General features: G+C 42.1%; 1 protein-coding gene across 9 annotated transcripts in view; it reads left to right on the plus strand.

The window, feature by feature from the left end:
• Window positions 1-18,582, plus strand: part of LOC149241467 (calcium-transporting ATPase 5, plasma membrane-type-like) — a 375,751-nt gene that overhangs the window by 58,407 nt on the left and 298,762 nt on the right. The window lies entirely within an intron of this gene.

Genomic DNA, 18,582 nt, shown 5'->3' on the forward strand with positions numbered 1-18,582 from the left:
CTTCCTACCAATAACAGACAATCAGAAACCGACTACAACAGTCATGATTGTTGTCACAAAATCTAGCAGGCTTTGAAGAGGAAACCCTACAAAGCATAAACTAGACCAAGAGACAACAATGGGGTAGTGGCCCAGTGTCACCATGGCCAAAAGCCACTGCTCTTTACAGATTTTCACTGATAGGAGTCCCAATATGTGATAAAGGTCACTTATGTATGATATTCCAAGGTTAGGATATAAGGTGACACAATAAGGATCTTTACAAGAAAGACACAATTTGAGTTCAAGGCTCGAATGGGAGTGTAGTCTTATTCTCCCTACTACCCTTGTCATTCATCAAGCCTATCTTGCAAAGGAGGATGCAATATTTTGATGTCCTATCTCACAAGAACTCATATGAACAAGAGATGTTATATTGATCTAATGATATGTTGGTTACATTGGTTGTATGATTATACTTAACTCATGCATTGTATGCTAGCATTTCATGGTAGTGTAAGTGCATTTCATATTCTTTTTGTATAGCTAACTACATCATCTCATGTTTTCATACTAGATTAGATTTCATGTAGATTGTATTTGCATGTAGAGTACATTTAATTTTCTTATGGATTATTACTTTTATGAAAAACATGGGCGATATCTTACGGTAGGTGACCCTTAGGAGAAAATATTCCCCTATTCATCTTTTCTAGTCGGCAGGCAGCATCCCCTGAGAGTCACTAGTAGTTGATAACTACGTGCCATCCATATTTCCACCACTTGCATTAGTCATGTTTCCTCACCCATTTGCCAAGTAACACATGTTGGAAGGTGGGCTTTTGATCAAAAGACGCTTTATTAATTTTGTAATCGGGTGCTTATGCTTGTTTGTATTTGGGCATTTTGACTTGGATTATGAGGTAACTTGGAAGGAAGAAGGGTCTTGGTCATGATGTTTTTCCCTCACCTTCAATGGGGGGTTAATTTTCAATCCTAGTCTAGTGGGACCTTCCCTAATGGCCCAATAAGTATAGAAGGGGCACTACTTGGGAAGCCATGATTGAGATAGTGCAACCCCATCTCTACCTACTCCATACTTATCACTCTCCATCTTACATTAGAGCCCCTATTCCACCTGCATTCTTCAAGTTCAATTGGCCATTGGTTCATTGGAACTTGGCCCCCACACATCCTCATACCTAGGTAGGGCTTGGAAATGTACCTAGGAGGTTGATGTAGCTAAAAGAAACAAAAGGAGCATATGATGGCCACAAGAAAAACAAAAGAAAAATCAAAATGTAAAAGATGGTCAGGACCATTCAAATTAGCACATGGGAAAAAGCCAAACATGAGCTCTATCTCACTCATTATGTCCATCACCTAGTTCCTGGGCCAATGTTGCCCTATTACATTGATGAAAAGGAACCATTGCATTTCCCAACCCCTGGTGGGCAAGAAGTTGCCACACCCTAAAGGGGGTAATAACTGCTATACATCATACAAAGCAAACTCTCATTCCTTGAGCTATGAGAAGTAATACAACGAAGAATCAAGAAAAAGAAAAAGGCATAAGAGGGGTGGAAAAACAAAGGCTGAGTTGGTAACTCATTTATCTACGATTGCTCCCTCCTCACATCTATACATCTAGGATGAGGTACCGCATCATAATTGGTCCCTTTGACTTTGGCTCGTTCCCATGAAGTCTTTCCCCCTCTATTCCATCATTATTCACATGGCACCTATCAATTGAAGGGTGGACCAAGGACATGTTCTTTAACCTTGGGGGTTGATGTAATATCCCTTTTTCATATTTTATGCTAAAATAATAGGGATTACTTTGGCAACATTATTTTTATGAATTCCATCCAGAAACACAAAAAAATTACTAGCAAATAATGTAACCCATAAACAATACATTTCTTCATTCCATAATTTGCCTGGAGAATTTAACAATATATATGTTGATAATTGGTTGCAAAATCCATTGCTTTATTTATGTAATATTGAGGATTACATCAAATAGAAAACTTGACAAATAAGCAGGAATAACTCGGTCTGCTCCAAATCCTCCTCTGGCTAGACTCCCAAAAATGTAGCTAGAAATGACACCCAAATTGGAGATTTGGGTGATCTCCACTCTGATCCACAGATCTGCTCTAGATCTGTTCACTAATTGATGCCAATGAAGCACAATGAGGTTTCTAGATGAAATATCTTCAATAATGAGTTGGGGTTTTGTCCAACAAACCAAGAAACCCAAGGGTTTTCATCCTAGGGCTCTCTGATCCTGAAACCAAGTTTCCCGGGACTTCCCCAAAGAAAATATCACAAATTCAAGATGTCTCCAAATGACTTGTCTCCCCTCTTTTAACGACCTAATGGATCTCTCCAACCTTCTAGAAGCACCTTATTTTATTTGCATTCTAGAAGCTCCTCCCTTAATTTTATCTAAGTGACTTTTTAATTTATTTTAAGTCACTTTTCCTTGTTTTGGCCCTTCTCTCCGATTAAGCATTTTTCCCCTTTTTTATTTAATAAAGTGACTAATGAAAGTCGCTTTAATCCTAGTAAATGATTAATTGGCCACCATGCTTTCTCCAACCACTAGAAGTCACTTTTCACCATCCCATCCTGTAGGTGTTAAAATTGGCAACTAGGGTTAAACTCCATGTGGGTCATCTTATTAATGGCAGCTGATATTTTTCTTGGATTCCTCTTATTGAGAGGTGTAGGATTGATCTAAAGATCATCCGATTCTGATAAGCATTCATGGAGATATGAATTTATTTGTGTTATGGGACAATTCATCAAGGTCGGCCAACAACCAAATAAACCCCACTTGTGCTCAATGTTTAGTATAAATAGAGGTGCCTTGAAAGTCATTTGGACACACATCCTCTTGGTGATCTCTTCCTCTCCACTTGTCTTTGGGTTTTGGCGGGAGAGAGATCTAAAGAGGATACGCTTCCCTAGAGGATTCCCTAGATCCTAACGCTATCATGGAGGAGATTTTAACGCAGTGAAGGAAGCCTACATAACGCAGCAAGGAGAGATCTAATTGCTGGTCTAAAAGAGAAGCCCTACGCTGCCCTATACACAGCTCTATTGGAGAGCCCTATGCTGCCCTATACACAGCTCTATTGGAGAGCCCTACGCTGCCCTATACACAGCTCTATGGAGAGCCCTATGCTGCCCTATACACAGCTCTATTGGAGAGCCCTACGCTGCCCTATACACAGCTCTATTGGAGAGCCCTACGCTGCCCTATACACAGCTCTATGGAGAGCCCTATGCTGCCCTATACACAACTCTATTGGAGAGCCCTATGCTGCCCTATACACAGCTCTATGGAGAGCCCTACGCTGCCCTATACGCAACCCTATGGAGAAGCTCTATGCTACCCTAACTGCAGTCCTTTAGGTGATATAAAGGAAGACTATTCAAGCATGCCCCAGTCATAGCCATGGAGGAGAAGGTCTGAAAGAGGCTTGTATGACATGGAGAAGAGTGTTGAAGGGTATATGTTGAACTCTGTCCAACAAGGCAGCATATGTTAGGACTGTGTTGATAATAGTACAGTCACTTGGATGAAGAAAACAATGATGATACATTGAAGTAGCATGATGTTGCAAGCAACAGATATATTGCAACAACATGTTGATGAATGCTGCAACATGATGGGTACATCGATTAAGAGTATCATAGCATAATGAGGGGCAGCACAATGGTGAGGTACAACAGTATGATATAGCAAGTTCATAGTGCTGCTAGCATAACACATTGGGAAAATAGCATGATACTTAGTGGAGCAAGTACAACTAGCATGCTAGGGACAACAAGCATGCTAGGGACACCTAGCAAGCAAGGGATAGCAAGCTAGCTAGGTGCAACAAACACATAGGTCAGTATGGCAACATGGTGCAACAATGGCACTTGATGCAGTACAGTGATGGGAACCGTCATGATTGATGAAGCATGATGAGATGCAACATTGTGATGATGGATGCAGCACGGTGAGGCGCAGCATGATGATGAGATGCAGCACGATGATAGGTGAAGGAGTCACCTTGGAGAATCAGTTGAAGCAGCATGTCTTCAACTGATCTCATGTATCATCTTCTTAGAGATGATCTATGCTCTCATCTAGATAAGTCAAAGTGTTGACTTCAGTTGTAAATGTACTATCTCTCTCTCTACTGAACTACTGAAGAACATATAAGAAGAAATGATCAAGGGTTTCCCACATTGGGGTTTGTCCCTGGATAGCGCCACATCTTGTGTCCTCTTGTCTTCTGCGATTTATGTTTATGTTCTATCTGCAGTTTACTTTAATGCTAATGTGATTGCTAATCTGGAAAAGATATTGAGCTAACTATGAAAATTGAAATAAATTGCTCTAAGCATAGAACATACCTAAACTTAACATGTAGATCTCTTCATTCTAGTTCCAACGAGCTATTACCTATGTTGCTAGAAACTTGGTCTAGACCTCGTTTATGGGAAAAAAATACGGAAACGCTGAAACACATTTTGTACGGGCTTGAAACATGTTTTGAGGCTGTACTACCACATTTCACGTGGCTGAAAACGTGGCCCATTATGGCGTGAATGTGTTTCAAGGTCATACAACCACGTTTCAACATTTAAGTGTTTTTTTTTATTATTATTTTATTTGGCGAATAAAATATTTTTTGGATGCTTCTAGATGGCTCTCACAAGTTATAAAAAGACTCTCTCCTCATTCCCTCATCACACGAATTGAGCAAGTCGTTTCACTTGGGGATGGGTGATTTTAGCAAGGAGAAAAGAGGAAGAGAGCAGTGGTCTCAGCTAGGGTGTTTTCAATAGTGAGCAAAGGAGATTTTAGTGGCAAGAGAGAGATTTCACAAGCTGATTTGGAGTGGGGAGTTTCTGGATACGGTATTATTGGATTTTGGCTCAGCTACAACGATCTTTCTCTTATCTTTTGTGGCATTTTGAGGTAGCTTCAACTACAAAAAATTAATTTGGGTAAGAAGCATTCATTTTCTTAGCTTATTGCCACTATTTCTTTTATTTTTTGAGGGTTTATGCTTCCAAAAATGTGAAAATCGTTTTTCTTTACAAATTTGTTTTGTTTTTTTTGCAATAATGGTTTCCAACGAAGGTGCAAGTTCAATCCCCAAGTCCAACCCATGGGCTGAATATTATCTTCTTTGGAGACATGTTCAGAAGCTTCAAAGATGTGTAGGTGGTGGCTATGTAATCTTTGCAGTAATTCGTACAAGGGCTCCTACCCAAGAGTGAAGGCACATCTTTTGCATGGAGGAGGATAGAGGATTGCAGGTTGCACAAAACAACAGACCCATTGGTGAGGAGGGCATATCAAAGAGAGCAAGAGAGCAACCTCATATATATAATAAACGCTGATTTTGAAATTTAGATATATAATAAAGGCTGATTTTGGATATTGCTATTTTCATTATGTGATCATTCATGAGTAAATGTGATGTAAATTTAGAGACTTATAGTTTATGCATTGACATTGGACAATTTAATCATAATGTAATAAATTATAATGTATTATGTATGCTTTATGATTGCACATAACATTTCTTAAATGTCCTAATATATATATATATATATATAGTTTATGCATTGACATTGGACAATTTAATCATAATGTAATAAATTATAATGTATTATGTATGCTTTATGATTGCACATAACATTTCTTAAATTTTGGGGGGTCACGTTTTGTACCCATACCCATTTCCTTGTATTGTGCAACTTAGGCTACTACTAAAATGCATTTCTCCCAATAATTTGCACCAAATAACACCTTTAGTGTATTTAATTAAAACATGCTGATAATAAGCCTGTTTTATGGGAAACATCGGAGTGCAATGGAACCAAGAAAAAACTATGTGGAACTGACCCCGATGATGAAATATAGCAATCAAACCCAGTTGGAACCCAAAACTCCTCCAAAACCTTTTAGGCCCACCAATGACATAATCTCACTCTTGTGACCTAGCCGACACAAACCTTGAAAATCCACCCTTACTGCAGCATTGGACCAAAACCAAAAATGGGAACATTACAAATCCTTCTGCCACAAGATTGTGTGCTCTCAAGCAATCCACATCTGTCAACTGTGAAGGCATCTGTACACCGATTCTAGGATCCCATATAAACCATTGTGCCACATCGTGTTTCTCTGCCACCAATTATGTATGGATCCTTCGATACCTGGATCCCATACAAACCTTTGTCATATCTTGTCGTCATTAGATCCATGTGGATTCCAATGCCACCATGGCTTTCCACCACCGCCCTTGTGTAATATTCCTACTTAGGAAATACAGTGATAAAAAAAGCAAAAAATGACATGCACACACAAAATTCAAAAATATATGTAGACACCTAGAAAATCTCCAAAAACACCATCCAGCTGAGCCATTTTATTATAGATATGGAGCAATAGTACAATGGGGATATGGAAGGAGTGCCACGTGGGCTTACCACAATGGCAAGCTAGTCAAGCTTCAGGTCAGAAAATACAATGCCCAAATGTGGGTATGAGCTGCCCAAATTATGCCTTGCGCTACCCTAGAGAAACTGCTTTGTTTGCTGGAAAGAAACTATTGAAAGAACTGCCTTCGGTGCTCATAAAATTCTGCAAAACTAGCCCTGGGCTCCTCTCAATAAACCTACCAAAACCCAGAAAAGGCTTGGTCTAGTTCTGATCCCCAAAAATGACCCCAAAATACCATGTCCTCCTCAACTGGTTGGAAAATACAACCTATATGATAATTCACTGTAGAAGCCCTCCAATCACTCCAAAAATGCCGGTCTTTACCTCCCCGGATGACTTCCTCAAATCCACGGCTCAACCTGGCTCCTCAATCTCACTCTCCAACTCCCACGCGTCCTTAGAATTTACCCTTTGCACGTGCCCACGTAGTCACCAAAATGCCACAATGCTACGACAAGGACTCCCTCCAAGGTTTACGCCGCTCCTCCCCAAAATCTTCGGCAAATAGCCTTGCAAATCCACCCCGGAAACCTCAGCCAAACTCCTGATCTTTGCTGGCCCCAACTAACAAGTTGTACTTCCACAACTGCATCCTGGAAGCTCCTTAGAAACCTCACGAAATGCCCAAACTGACGCTGGAAATACCCACAAGGGACAACCAATTACCCTTCTTGGGCTGGCACTCGTATTCCACCGAATCAATGGGTGAGAAACTTGCTCGAGGATCTCAAAGTCAGACTCGGATAAACAACTCAAGCGTGCTAGGTGCAAGATAATATCAATTTGTCAAAAGCCCCAAATTGAATTGAGTTCCTTCTATTTATTTTGGGTTTCCTCCTCCTCATGTGGGTCCCATCATCGAACTCCCTTCCTTCCCAACTATTGAATTGTCTAAGTGGAGCATATTCCCTCTTGGTAGCCCCCACATTCCACTAAGAGTTTGATTTTTCGTTCCTTCCCATAGTGTGAATGCCTTCATCAACTAAAATTCGGAAGTGGGGTCCTCCAACCCACTTCTCCTAAGTTAGAACCCAAAATTGTCAAAATTGTACAAAATTTATGTTCTCACTTAGAAATAATTGTTAAGTGGGAATATCACAGTCCTCCCCGCCTAAATGTTGCTTGTCCCCAAGCAACTACAAAGATGGGCATTGGAGTATCTCCTGTCCCTCCCAAGTGGCATCCTCATCAGGCAGATTTCTCCATCTGATCAAGAACTCTTTGATGACCCTGTTCCGTAATTGTCTCTCATGGGTGTCCAAAATGTCCTTAGGCTCTAAAACCAAATGCCCCTCATCATCCAATGGCGGTAACTCTTTAGGTGCTGTCACATGCTGACCCACTGCCTTTTTCAGGAAAGATACATCGAAAATGTTGTGAACTCTGCTTCTTAGAGGTAGCTCCAACTCATACGCCACCTCTCCAACCCTCCTGGTGACCTGGTACGACCCATAAAAATGGGGCTTGAGATTTTCAACCCCCTTCTGCTTGAGCGTGGATTGCTTGTACGATTGGAGCCTTAGGAACCTCAACCTCAAACTTCCTCTCTACTCGGCCCCTGTCAGTGTACAACTTCTGTTGGTTCTGCGTTGTCCGCAAGTTGTCCTTGAGAGCACGTAGGATATCTTTGATCTCCTGCATCCAATCCGTGGCCCTTGGGGCCCGACTATCTCCAAACATCATGTCAGCAAAAGTCAATGCATCGTAACCTTACAAAGTTTGGAATTGGGACATACCTATGGACATGTGGTACGTTGTGTTGTAGCAGTATTCGCCTAAATGCAACCACCATATCCATGCACGTTGTTGGCCCATCACATAGTTGCATAAATATCCCTCTAACAACTTGTTTACAATCTCTGTTTGCACATCAGTCTGGGGGTGATAGCTAGTGCTCAGAGTAAGCTCAGTACCCACTAGCCGGAATAACTCCTGCCAAAATCCCCCCATGAATCTGTTGTCCTGGTCACAAACCATAGCCTTTGGAAGGCCATGAAGTTGAAACACCTCCCTGAAAATTAGTTCAGCTACCTGTGAGGCTGAAGACCGGGCGAAAATAGCGAAGAAGTGGGCAAACTTGGTCAATCTGTCGACCACCACATAGATGCAGTCCTTGCCTTGGATTGCAGGCAACCCTGTGATAAAATCCATCGAAATACTCTCCCATTTCCCCTCAGGGATAGGAAGAGGCTGCAACAATCCAGCAGGGTGTGTTTGCTCACCTTTGTTCCTTTGGCAAGTGTCACACTCCCAAATGTGCTTGAAAACATCACCCTTGAGGCCCTTCCATGAGAAACACTCCTTGATAGCTCTGTATGTTTTGGTGAACCCATGATGTCCTACTAATGGTGAATCGTGGGAAGCCTACCCAATTTTCTCCCTTAATTGGGAGTTGGGCACCAAATAAATCCGGTCCTTATATTAAATCACCTCATCCATCATCCTGTACTGGTCATCCGTAGTTGTACCATCAAGGACCTCACATGCATATCGGTCCTTGGAATACTCCATTAGCAACTGCGCCCTCCAATCCGGTGCAAAGCTCATCAGCGAAATAGTAGGTGACCTCCTAGACAATGCATTAAATACCACGTTTTGCTGGCCCTTGACATACTTGATGTCAAAGTCATATGCCTGGATTTTGCTCACCCACTTTTGTTGCCTCTCCTGTAGTTGTTTTTGCTCCAAAAACAATCTGACGCTATTGTGATTTGTTTTCACTCGGAACCTGTTGCCCACCAGGTATTGTCTAAACTTGGCCAGTGCATGCATGATGGCTAGCATCTCTTTGTCGTAGATGGAGTACAACCACTCGTGGGGAAGTAGCATTTGACTCTCAAAAGCTATCGGGTGTCCCCCTTGCATCAGGACCACCCCTACGCCCTCCCTTGATGCATCGCACTCAAGCACAAAGGGCTGTGTGAAATCTGGAAGTGCCAACATTTGGCAGTTGCTCATCACCTGTTTGAGGCACTCAAAATCCTCTTACGCTCCATTTGTCCACTCAAATGCACCTTTCTTGTTTAATTCGGTGAGAGGAGCTACCAACTGTGAGAAGCCCTTCATGAACTTCCTGTAATAAGTGCATATGCCCACGAAGCCCCTCAACTCAGTCACATGTCGGGGTACTGGCCAATCCCGGATGGCCATCATCTTCTCTTCATGCACCCTCACACCATTCTCCCTAATAATATTCCATAAATAGAGCATCTTTGTCAAACCAAATCGTGCTTGGACAACTTGGCGTAGAACTGTTGCTCGTCCTAAATGCGCAACACCACCTCCAAGTACTGCAAATGTTCCTCCCAAGTCCTGCTATAGATTAGAATGTCGTCAAAGAAAACCAATACAAATCTCTGCAGCTGCCCAAGGAACACATGGTTCATGCAGGACTGGAAGGTGGTAGGTGCGTTGGTTAGCCCAAAAGGCATAACTAGGAACTTAAAATGCCCATAGTGACATCTGAAGGCCATCTTGGGGATTTCCTTATTCCTCACTCTGATCTGGTGGCACCCCGAACACAAGTCTATCTTAGAGAAGTACTTGGCTCCTATAAGCTCATCCATCAGCTCATCAATGTGTGGAATGGGGTAGCGGTTCTTCAGGGTCTTTTTATTGAGTGCCCAGTAATCTATGCACATGCGTAACATCCCATCCTTCTTCTTCACTAGAACAACTGATGAAATGAAAGGGCTAGAGCTGGGCCTAATATGTCCCAACGCCAACAACTCCTGGATGGCCCGCTCAATATCATCCCGGTAGGCCTTAGGAAGTCTGTAAGGGGTTGTGATGACCGCCTGCACCCCTAGCTCCAACACGATGGTATGCTCAAATCCTCTTTCAATTGGTCGTTCTAGTGGGATGTCTCCAAACACTACTTGGTACCTGTCCAAGATAGCCTGAATGTTTGGATGGGGTGGCTTAGACTGACCCCTAGCCTTTGAAACCCTGAACTCTATTGCCCACTTGAAGTCCCCATGTCTCAAATCGGCTTCCATTCGGTGGGTCGAGACCGTTTGTGGTGGGTATGAGTGCATGCCCAGGGGAACAACTAATTTTCCATCCGGCCCCAAGAACTCCATCTCCAACTTCCTCCAATCTATAGTGACTTGTCCAAGAGAATAGAGCCACTAGACACCCATCACCACATTGGTGTTTGGTACATCCACCATGAAGAAATGACCCGTCACTGAATAGTTCCCCATGGTCACTGTCAAAACGGGGACATATCATGTACACTGCATGGTCCTATCCGTTGACACAAGGACTGAGAACCCCTCAAACTCCTTGGTACTAATGTTGCGCCTTTGAACCATGTGTGCATCGATGAAATTGTGAGTGGCCCCTCTATCTACCAAAGCTGAGACGTGTTGCCTTTGCATTGTGCCTCTGATCCTTAAAGTCAAAAATTTGGGAACCACGTAAGGATGCAAGGACCCCTCCTCCTAGTGTGAAAGGTGCTCCCCCTAATGGTGGTGGTGGAGGTGGTCCCCTTTCCACGTGTCATGCTGTCACCTCCTCGTATCTCCAGCTCTACATCATCCTCTTGGTCACTATCAAAGAAAATTTCAATGTAATGGGCCTCACCCGCTGTGCATCTATGGCCTAGTGTCCAAGGTTCTTGACAGGTGAAGCATAGCTTCCTCCTCTGGAGGTCTCTCCTGGTCTCCTGGTCTCCTTATCCAACTGTCCACGCCCTTGGTTAGTTCTTAGTTGTGGGGTCTCGGTGTCTCTCCCCCTCTGCTGGAACATCGGTCTAGGTGGTATATAAGTGTTGGTTCTAGGTAGAGCATCCTACAATCCCAAGCTCTATCGACTGCATCCTCCAAAGTGGTGGGCCTGTTGGATCTCACCAAACCACTCAGCATCTTTGCTAGCCCCTCCAAGAACATGAAGACCTTCCTGGCCTCTGATAAATCGGGTACCATCATTGATAATCTCAAATTTCGAGATATAGGCTTTAGCACTCCCAGTCTGCTTGAGCAGTGTCATCTCTCCAAAGTGTTCCTCTGGGTCTCTCCTCTCAAAGCACTGCAGTACCCTCTGGGTGAAATCCTCATAGGTTGTAACTATCGCATGCCTGAATGTGGTCAACCCATGGAACCACCAATCATGGGCTTCCCCATCTTAGTGCAATTTGGCAATTTTAATTGCCTCCGCCTCTGTCATCTGGTTGAGCTGGAAGTAGACATCTAACTTCTCAACCCATTGTGAAAATTCCAAACTGGAATCCTATTGTAGCAACTGGAAATTATTCTCCTAATTGTTAATTTAATTTAACAATTTATTTACCGTTTGCTACATCAAATACTAAATAAATCACATTGCAACCTACACAAATAAAATTGCGGAAGAATAAACGCTAGAAGAAATTAGCACACACACATAAAATAACAAAGTTATTTTTGGACAATCCCTAGAAAAACCCAAGTTGGTAAAACCGGTGCAGCAGCTGAGGGTTTTTAATATTAAGCAGTAGTGAAATAATTTGAGTACAACTAGATGCCGAAACTAGCAATCCTACAGAGAAATACTGGCAAAAATATGGAGAGGAATTTTCCTCACCCCACAAGGAATCTCCTAGCACAACTTGTCTTCAAAATTTCAGCCTTCTGAGGCTCTGCGTAGCTGGGTGGACAACTTGCCTCGGACTGGACTCTGATGAAGTCGTTTTTCCTTCTGCTGACCAGAAAGATGCTTCTTTGGCACTCTGGGACTCCTTCTCGACCTCTAGAACTGAAAACATCAATCTCTCTCAGCAAATTGACTTTGCCTTTAGAGTCTATTGCGCAACTTTGTGTCAGCCTCTCTGCAAATGCACTCACCGGATTTGGAATCCTTCCTCTGACTTCACTGTCTTTGTCCCTCTCTCACTTCTTTGATCTCATTGGCTCTCTCTCCGAAAAATGGCTGCTGCTACTCTGGAAATCGACCTGCTCGTGAAATCAAATTTCTCAAGTGTCTTCTGCAAGTGCCCATAGACTTCTTCTTATAATCCTTTGTTGGGACTCCAACGACCAAGATTAAATCTTAATCGATGGATAGGATTAACTTGAAGTCGATCCATGTGAGTTTCTAGATCATTCACGCCTTGACTTAATTGATTATGAGTAATTAACCATATTCCCTAAGTTTAGACTTAAGAAATATTTAAAAACTAGTTAATAATCTAATTAAATCATTTCTAGGAGGAATTTCCATAAATGCTTTTTGGCTCCAGAGATCTTATGTATTCTAGCCTCTCCACAAAATTTCAAGGCTAGAACACATCCGATTCAACAAAAACTAACACACATTCCCTGGCTGAGCTCTTAGGTGAGCCATCAAAAATCAGGAGGAATAATCTTCCCATAGTGCACTGTAAATCGGTGCCATGTGTGTAACCTCCTCCACTCTGTCCCTTGCTCCTAATTTTACCCTTTAGCTAGCAGAAGTCCTTGAAAGTGATGGCCTCTCTGAAATTGGGCCCATAGGACTGATACTCCACAAAATAGTCCCCATGGGCACCTCCTCCTGCCCTTGCAACCCTCCAGCACTGGATGCTATAAATGTGGGGATGGTTGATCTGGGTAGTGTACTAGAAATAAGTAGTACGTTGGGTGTATTCACTGCATGGTGGTGTGAAGTACTTGAGCCTTCACCCAGATGAATTTCCTCCTGAATCCCTTTGCCCTCGTTGTTGATGCAGTTTTGTTGCCTTAGCTCATCAATGCCCTTAGACAAATCGTTGATGGCCTTCAAAATATGTTGCACAAACTCCTCTTTTTAATTGATCTTGTCTCCCCCATTATCCCCCATGTCCGGACTCTCAACCTCTGTCTCTATGGTTACTGAGTCAGGGGTAATTTGTAGTTGCCTTTCTTTGCTTCTATACCTGTGCCTCTTGTAGGTGACGTTTTGCTTATCCTCTGATCTAATAAACTAAAGTTGCTTCCATAGGTTGAGCCAAGATTGTGAGCTCTAATACCACTGTAATATTCCTACTTAGGAAATATAGTGATGAACAAAGAAAAAACTGACACACACACACAAAATTTAGAAATATTAGACACCCAAAAAATCTCCAAAAACACCATCCAGCTAAGCAATTTATTATAGATATGGAACAATAGTACAATGGGGCTATGGAAGCAGTGCAGCTGGGCTTGCCCCAATGGCAAGCTAGACAAGCCGCAGGCCAGAAAATACAATGCCCAGATGTGGGAATGAGCTACCCAAATTAAGCCCTGCGCTACCCTCGAGAAACTGCTCTGCCTGCTGGAAAGAAACTGCTGAAAGATCAGCCTCCGCTACTGAGAAAATTCTTCAAAATTAGCCCCGGCTCCTCTCAATAAACCCACCAAAACCCATAAAGTGTTTGGTTTAGTTCTAATCCCCAAAATGACCCCCAAATACCATGTCCTCCTCAACTGGCTGGAAAATAGGGCTTGTCTGGGAATTCACTGTAGAAACCCTCCAATCACTCCAAAAATCCTGGTCTTTACCTCCCTGGATGACTTCCTCAAATCAATGACTCAACCCAGCTCCTCAAGCTCACTCTCCAGCTCCCACGTGTGCCCAAAATTTACCCTCTGCGCAGGCCCATGCAGTCACCAAAATGCCACAATGCTACAAGAAGGACTCCCTCCAAGGTTTACACTACTCCCCAAAATCTCTGGTAAATAGCCTGCAAATCTGACCTGGAAACCTCAGCCAAACTCTTGATCTTCGCTTGCCCCAACTAACAAGTCGTACTTCCACAATTGCGTCCTAGAAGCTCCTCAAAAACCCCATGAGATGCCCGAATTGATGCTAGAAATGCTCACAAGGGACAATCAATTACTCTTCTTGGGCTGGCACTCGTAGTCCACCAAATCAAGGGGTGAGAAACTCGCTCGAGGATCTCAAGGGCAGACTCGGCTAAACAGCTCAAGCGTGCTAGGTGCAAGAGAATATCAATTTGTCAAAAGCCCCAAAATGAAGTGATTTCCTTGTATTTATTTTGGGTTGCCTCCTCATGTGGGTCCCATCATCGAACTGCCTTTCTTCCCAAGTAGCTCAAATCGTCTAAGTGGAGCGTATTCCCTCTTGGTGGGCACCACATTCCACTAAGAGTTCGTTTTTGCTTTCCTTCCCATAATGTGAATGCCTCCATCAACTAAAATTCAGAGTGGGGTCCTCCAAACCACTTCTCCCAAGTTAGACCCCAAAATTGTCAAAATTGTACAAAATATATATTATCAAGTGGGAATATCACACCTTGTCTAAGGGCCCCTGCTATGTTATGCGCTTGACTAAGAATATTGTCCCAAGAATCACTACATCAATAGAATACCAACTCATAACCTCTCACCAATCCATCCTCTGGCATGGATAATGTACATAAATGCCCGCACAAGAAACAATCCCAACATGCTGATCTTGTGCCACTCTAGTTCTAATTGGGATGCTCCTAAATTGTTGGTCCATCGCTTGATCCAGGCCAACCTATAAAAACCAAATAGAAGGCTTCACACCTTCTTCCCTATACCAAACCTCCTCCCCACTATGCCGAAGTGGCCTAATAGTACCACAAGCCTTTTCTATGTACTCCTAAAGTGGGTTTCTCCAAAATTCCCAAGTATACTTCTTTGGTTTCCTAGTACGGGACAATGTTGGAAGAGTTATTGTTATTGATCTCAAAGGAAACACCAACTCAAGGAGTTAATCTCATAAGAGTGTAAAGGACTTCATGCCCTTTCCAACGAGCACTTAGTCGCCTTCTAACTCGTACTCGTTGATAAGATATAATTTTTCAAGTTGGGAACCCATATTCTTCAAGTCGGCCTACATAAGTCTACATGAACTTAGTCAGCCCTATTGACCACGCGTGTCAATTCCTCCAAGATGTAGATACATGGCAGAACAGTCAATTTTTTTCAAAGTCATCATCATCATGCAACTTCTAGATTTTCATTGTAATCCTAAATTTTGCAGCCTTATGGGCCATTGTTGTAAAAATGATTCTAGTATGTTTATGAAGCCATGTAAAATATCCAGGTAAGCCTATGATTCTTAGAAAAGAGTTTCACTCTAGGGTTTTTTTTTTTCCTCCGCTAATTATTTGTGTTTTCAACAACAAATAATTAGTAGAGTTTTTCTCCCACACATACCCCAAAGCTAGAGTGAAGCTCGATGGTAAGGTCTTATGTGAGTCCTAATGTTATGGAGTCTATGTAAATTATCATACTAGATCATTTGTCAAGTGTCACATAATTTGGTTATATCTATAGGTTTATTTTTAAGTGTTAAATTTCCCTTTTTAATGGGATGTCTATGTAATATTTGATGTAAAAAAGTGTTGTCTATAGAAGTTATATGGGGTATGAGTATTTGATTTTGGACCTCAACTCCTAAACTTTCTATCTAGACACACGTTGAGGGTGGAAAATATATGCGAAACCCCTCTGGAGTCATTTATTTTATTTTCCAGCAAAACATGTCAAAATAATTAGATGGAAATTTGTCAAAAAATAAAAATGAGAGAAAATTAAATTCTCTCAGAGTGGAAACATTATTAAAAATTGATGAGGACCTTTTCCAAAAAGGAATCAAGTCAAAAAATGAGAAAGGTCACATTTTCATGGCAGAAAAGACACAAAAAATTCATTGGGCTAGAAGAAAAACATTTCTCAGGGGAAATCGAATTTTTTGGTCCAAGTGGTTATTTTGAATGAGGGAATTCCTAGAAAATTGTTTTTAAGGATTTTGTAGTGGTAAAAAATAACCTGGAAGTCAAAGATTGGTCCATCTAGCACACCCATCAAGAAAATAATTTTTTTATGGAGATCTGTGCAATAGTAATCAAGGGTTTGGAATTTTTTGAAGAGGATCAAGCCATGGATCAAGCAAACTAGTCGTTTTTCCACTTGGAGGGGCCTCATGCTCTCATTTTTTCTAAATAATCAAGCTATTGCTGCTCATTGTATGAACAAAAATCATTTTTGAGCTCTGAGTCAAGCTCTGCTGATCTGTAATACTCTTTTTCTGGAAATAATAAAGAAGTCTTTGGGGTTTATTCATGGTGGTGTTCCTCTTCTGCTTGTGGTAATATTTTTCTGAATCATGTTCTTAAAACTCTATTGATTTAAATTTTAATAGTTGTTATTTCATTAGCTAGTTGTTGGATTTACTATTTGCACAAGTATTGTAATGTTCCAATCTAGGAAAAATAGTGTTATGCAAAGAAAACAATAAAAACAACACCATAAAATTGAAACATTCAGTGCACACCCATAAAAAGTCCAAGAATAACCAACACCTGAGCCATTTTATTATAATCTGGGAGAAAAGTACAATAATGTGGAAGTGGTACACCTGGGCTTGCCTTAATGGCAAGCGTGATCAAGCCCAGATGGTAATATGTCAAGCCCAGATGGCACAAATACTGCTGTAATGATGCCCTGCGCTACCCTTTTGAAACTGTGTTGTTTGCTGCAAAGATGCTGCTGGAAACCCCATCTCTGGTGCTCAGAGAATTATGGGAAATTAACCCTGCCCTCTCCACCAAATACTCAAAATAACCCATGAAGGAATTGGCCAAATGTTGACCTCAGAATTTTGGCCCAAATTCACCTTAGCTCCTCCAGCTACTGGCTAAGTTGGGACCCCTGTTTGACCCCTTAGATCTGCCCATAAAATTCTATAAGATTAGTAGTGTGATCCTTGCCCAAAACCCAAAAAAACCCAGAAACGGTTTCCTTTGGTTCCAACCTTCAAAAATTGACCCTTCACAGCTTGGATCTCCTCCAATTTCGAATTTTGTTGCTGTGACTGATGCTGTCAATCTCTGCTCTCCTAACTCTAACAATCCTCCTCAAATGGCCCTCCAAATGATCTCCCAACTTCCCAACTCCAAACTCTCCCGGATGGTGCTGCCCCAAAGAGTCTCACTCCAATGACTGCGCATTCATGGAGGAGATGACACAGTCCTGTGTGTGATGAAATGAGAGTTGCGTGTAGGATGGCCCTCTTGTCTGTAGATGCCCTCTATACTCCTGAAAATGATGAAGGATGCTCCTTTCTTCCCAACTTCCGGGAGTCCCTCACGTTGTGATTGTGCAATCCCTGTGCTGTTGTTACTCCCCCTGCTGCTGGTACTTGACTTACAACTATTGTATCTCGTCTCCCTGCTGCTGCTACGAACTGAGATGAAGAACTCCCTTCTAGGGCTGGCACTCGAAGTTCACCGAAGCAAGGGTTGAGATCCCCGCTCGGAGACACTCGTGTGCTAAACAACACGGTAACTCAGCTAAGCAGCTTGAGCAACTAAGATTGAGTTCAATATGTCAAAAGATACCAAATGAGGTTGAGCCTCCTCTATTTATAATTCGTGGGCCTCTTTTCCCATGTGGGCCCCCTCCAACTAGCAATTCGACTTTCCCTCCTTAGTCATTCAAACTTCCCTCTAAGGTGGTGCGTATTTCCTCATGTGGCTGCCCCCCACACTATGCCAACAAAACATTTCGGCCCCTTTTTCCTTCCTAAGTCTTTTCCAAAAATCACATGGGTCCCATGGCCTCAAAAATTGTCAAAATTGTAGAATAAATAAACCTGTAACAATTTAATTTCGGAAGGGACATTACAGTCCTCCCCTCCTAAACGTTGCTTGTCCCCAAACAACTTCAGCACCGGATGCTAGTAAGACTGTATATGTATGTAACAACCTAGGTAAGCCTATTATTTTGACGACAAATTTCATCCTAGGAGGTTTTTCGTCTCACAAATTTATCTGTGTTTTTAAACACGGATGATCGGTAGAGTTTTTCCCTCCAATCTCACCCCAAGGCTAGGGTGGAATTTATCATCAAAGTCTTAGGTAAGTCCTGATGTTTTAAAACTCTGACTCTGACTCGGAAACGGTCGAGGGTCGACTCCTACTCCGACTCCGACTCGATATCAACTCGGCTAGTTTGATTTCAATGACTTGGTCGTTGTAAAAATACATTAATTTTTTTTTTTATATGAAAGCATCATTTTAAAGATTTTCATTCATGTTTCCAAACACGAATCTTTAAAATATAGAGAGAAGACAACATATGATCAAAGTAGGCTCATGGATATAT

The sequence above is a fragment of the Pinus tabuliformis genome, chromosome 8, assembly GCF_031772625.1.
Source record: "Pinus tabuliformis cultivar Carrire ecotype Pingquan chromosome 8, CPIR1, whole genome shotgun sequence".
In the NCBI taxonomy this organism is placed as follows: domain Eukaryota; kingdom Viridiplantae; phylum Streptophyta; class Pinopsida; order Pinales; family Pinaceae; genus Pinus; species Pinus tabuliformis.